Consider the following 4,802-nt stretch of genomic DNA (forward strand, 5'->3'; position numbering starts at 1 on the left):
TTTTATTTACTTATGCACTGTTTGCTGTTATTTATATAGAAATAGTTTTATATAGAAACACACTTTATTGTTATCTGCATATTGGTTGTAGTTAGTTCTACATGTAGATAGTTCTAGTCTGTAGCTATCTTTGCAGCGTGCCTGGTGCCTTTGTGAAGCGGAGCTGCAGGAGAATAGCTCGCCTCCAGGGACTTTTCTGTTAGCTCATTTACTAATTAAAGGAATTCATTCTTTTTAAAAATCAGATCCATTTGCACAACAGAGGGCGGCTAATTACAAGCAGGAGCACAAGTCTGGAGTGTGTGTGTGAGTGTGTGTTACTTAAAAGGAGACGGCTTTTAAAAGGGCCGTTTAAAAAGGAAAAATGGCGTTGTGAACACCAACACTTGTGCATTTCTCAAGAGGTATGCATGTATGTCTGTGTGTGTGCGTGTTTGTGTGTGTGTGTGTGTGTGTGTGTGTGTGTGTGTACGTGTCTGTGTGTTTGAATCTGGGTTTTGGTATTATACTATGCTCATACACACACTTGAACTTGAACTTGAAATGGAACTGGAACACACACATGCACACACACACACACTGCTACATAGCTAAAAAGGCTTCTGTCAGCCAAAAGAACTCCGGTGTGTGAAAGTCTCCTACACGGTGCCTGTTCCCGAGATATATAGGCTGTGTGGAATTCTGACGGATTCAGGTTGTCTTGAATGCAGCGACACAGCACTCTTCAATAGAAATGTATTGCATTTAAAACAGCGCCATGTGTGGTACAAAGTGGCATTACAAGAGAGACGGCCCAGTGTGCTTGGTTATTTCCTAACGTCTTGAACCAAAAAACGACTCCACATAGGTCCTTTAAAGGTTCACCACCTGTTCTAGAAAGGTTCCACTGCACACAGCACATGTTTCTCACTTAAAGGAACACACCACCGTTTTATGAAATTGAAATTGGGTTGTTCACCGTCTCCCCTAGAGGGTGATTCTCATGAAGCTGTAGTTAACATGTCCGTCCGTGTCCTATTTTCTGAAAACATTATTTTATTAAAAGTAACTATGATATTTTATACAAAGACAGGAAGGTACCTACTTGCAAGCCCAGAGAAATGCTTCTCTTTTGATGATGTTTTTTGCCCACAAAGGTTGCTTTGTCGGGGATTTTTTTAATGGTAAAAGTGCTTGGTTGTTGACTGGCTACTGTGGTAAATCCCCTTCCTGTAACACTAGGAATTTAACTGCTCTCATGTGTGTATCTGAAATTCATTTGGTAAAATGAAATCATTCACATTACCGTAACATAAATTCTCATCCTCCGTAACAGACTTTTCATTACCGTTATGCATACAAATGCATAGATATTGTAAAGATGTTATTTCTCAGAGACAAGAATTTCTTCATTTTCATATAATATGTTCCTTAACTGTGCCCCATGTGTGGGTTTTGAAAAAAAAAGCAAAACATTTTCTCACTAATGGTGTCCCTTTGTCATTTACTGTATCGGTAATGAGAATTATTCTGGATCATGCTACAATAACAGTGAAATAAAGTTATATTAAATTGTTTTTACTATAATACTTTTATCAGAAAAAAAAGTTCACATTCTATTTAGTCACTTAAATTAAAAAAAACAATCAAATGAGTTAGATAATATTTTGATGTCAGTTTGACAGGCTTCGTGAGATAAGTAAGCAAAAGCATTTTGGTCTCCATGCATGCATTGCCTTAGTCCAGCAGCGCCCCTGCTAGCTTAGTTTAGCATAGTAAATGGAATCTCTCATTGCCGGATTGCATGTAGTGAGTACAAGTGAGCCAACAAAAAAAAAAAAAATCCCCAATTACTTCTTGTGGCCTCCGTATTCACGACGAGTACAAATGGCAATGCAGATTAAGATGACGCGATTTCCTAGGCAGGTATTGACTTGGGACTATATTGGGGGGAAACAAGGTGAGGCACAGAAGAAGCACTGCTACTTGGGCGCAGAGATTGTCCGTGCTGTGGCGAGTGAGACAAGGGGCTCTATTTTACACTCTAGCGCAATTGACTTTGTTTACACGCGCTTTTGTCTTTCCTATTTTGCAGTCAGCGCATATTGGAATTTTCCCTCCACAGGTACATGTGCGCCCACGGGGGCGTTTCAGCGAAAAGAGGGGGCGTGTTCCTGCGCAAACAGTCCCGGTTGATATTTTGCAGTTTCAGAAAACAATTCCTCCACAGACCAGGAACCTGGTAGATGTAGATGTACTATAGCCTATATATTACATCTACATGCAATATCTTTACAACAACAACGCCTAATTACGACCTATTAATTTGGACAACTTTATACAGCCCTATAAAGGCTAAAGTTACCTTTAGTTTTGTTCCAATTTACCGTTGTGTATGGCTTTAAACATCATGTGCGCTTTAACATCAGCCTATAAGCATTATTCCAGCTGCGCTAAGGTTTTGAAAAGCACCACAATTTTGCCTACCTTGTTGTAGCCCATCTGAAATAACTCCAAGCTTTGCTATGTTCCCTCCATCCTTTCGTTGTTTTCAAAAAACGTTTTATATCCATGATGGCCTTGAAGTTTGTGAATTCGCTTCAATAAGCTTATTATGTGCTGTTAACCAGCAACCATAGATAGTAAAAGAAAGCAGCAAGTAGCCTTGGCTACAATTTCTGTAGTTGCTGCGTCCATTCATTGTTATTCTCTCTCCTGCTCAAACAAAAGTTGTGCGTGCATTAAGTTGATGATAACGTGTTTACAAACTCTACTTTACATAAAATATTGTAAATAGCCTATTATCATGCAGTTAATGGGATACTGTGCAGAGTTGGAAAGTTAGGTCAACTTGGAAACTGTTTCTGTTGCCTGATGGTAAGGTACAGCCGTAGCTTACACCTGCAGGAGCGCTTGCTTGGGCGCCTGTGTTGCGCAATGCACTTTGCTCCTCTCATCTATACAACACAGTTCCCATTTCTCCAAACCATACATAATTACAAGTTACAGTTACAAATACAAAGTCCGATGTGAAAACATAGGTATAAATAGTGTACACATTTCCACGAATCACGGATGTGTTGATGACATAAATTAGGAAATATTAGAGGACTTAATGAGACGTGATGTTGAACTGCATGCCAATGCCATTTAACCCAAATGCCCCAGCAGCAGCACAGGAGAGGAGAGCTTATCTGACAGATCTGCATTGTCTATACTCTATAGTGAGGTAGATTACATTGCAAAAATATCACCATGCATTCATAACCTCGTGATTCAGTGAGAGTGATCCCAAAACATCGGAAAGTGACATTTCTGTATTACATTTTGTCAAGAGAAAAAATAAATAGCAAACTGTTCCCAACTGACTATAGCACTGTGAACCATTCTGCCATCATAATAGCAATCCACTATGGAACAAGCGTGCCTGTTGTTAAAGGGAATGTGAGATGACGCTCTGATTGGTTTATTGCATGTTACGCCCAAACCACACCAATGATTAATGTAGATACTTCAGACCACCCCATTTTAGATTTGCGTCGGGCGCAACAGTCATTAACCCGCCGGTAAAATAGAAACAGCGCCCAAGATCCGCCCACAAAGCGATTTGCGCGAAGTCAATTGCGCTAAAGTGCACGATAGACCCCAAGGTGCTCATGTGTTGCACAATTTGTCTACATCCTACATCCTAAGCCTAGGGGAGGCGGGTGGCGTGTTCCTTTAAAGGTTCCAATGCATACAGCACCTGTTCCTCAATTAAAGGTTCCACTGCAGCACAGCACTGTTCCTCCGTTAAGGGTTCCAATGCACATGTTTATTTGATGTGAATGTGGGGCTGTGTGTGTGTGTGCGTGTGTTGTGTGTGTGTGTGTGCGTGAGTGCGTGCTTAGATAAACGCAGAGCAGAGTGTGTATTTGTGTGTTTGCGTGTTTGTTTGTGTGAATCATGTATGTGTGTGTGTGTGTGTAAGCAGGTAAATGACCTCAGCTGTATGGTTTCTGAGGGTGATCGTAGTCCGATCTGAACACCGTCTCTGCTGTCCCGGAAAAGCCTCAGAATCAGCCTCTGTGATGGGAATCATTTGGGAAAGGAGTGTGTGTGTGTGTGTGTGTGTGTGTTGAGTTGAATCATCTTCACTGCATGAGAGAGAGGAGTGTTCTGCAGTCATCTAATGAGTCTGCTTAAAATCAACTTCCACTGAATAAGCTGTTTGTGTCCAGTCCAGCACAGCGTGCTGACGAGACTGAGACAGTTCCTCTCTCTCTCTCTCTCTCTCTCTCTCTTTCTCTCTCTCTCATTGTCTCTGCCTCTGTCTTTCTCTCTCTCTCTTTATCTCTCTGTGTCTTTCTTGCTGTAATTGTTACTCACTTTTGTTCAGTTGGAGAGGTTGTAATGGCTTGACTGTGCATGCTGTCTCTAATTTGTTATCGCCCACTTCCTTTGTGGCTCTCTCTCGCTCCATCTCTCTCCATCTTTCTCTATTTCCATCTCTCACCCTCCTTTCTCTTTCTCTCCCCCTCCCTCTCTCTCTTTCTTTCTCTGTCTCTTTCTTTCTCTCTCTCATTCTCTCTTTATTCTCGTTCCATCTGTGAGAGTGAAGGGCTGGCTGTTATGTCATAGTCAGACAGACTTATGACCCACACACACACACACACACACACACACACACACACGAAGGGAGCCATTAACCAGGATAACTGCACTAAATGATAAGGAGAGAAAGTATTACAGAGGGGGAAAGGAGAGAGAGAGAGAGAGAGAAAGAGAGGAAAGCCACTGGTGCTCTATATTCATTGTTTTTCTCTCTTCCTCACTGTGTCTCT

The sequence above is a fragment of the Alosa sapidissima genome, chromosome 5 (genome assembly GCF_018492685.1).
Source record: "Alosa sapidissima isolate fAloSap1 chromosome 5, fAloSap1.pri, whole genome shotgun sequence".
Lineage (NCBI taxonomy): Eukaryota > Metazoa > Chordata > Actinopteri > Clupeiformes > Clupeidae > Alosa > Alosa sapidissima.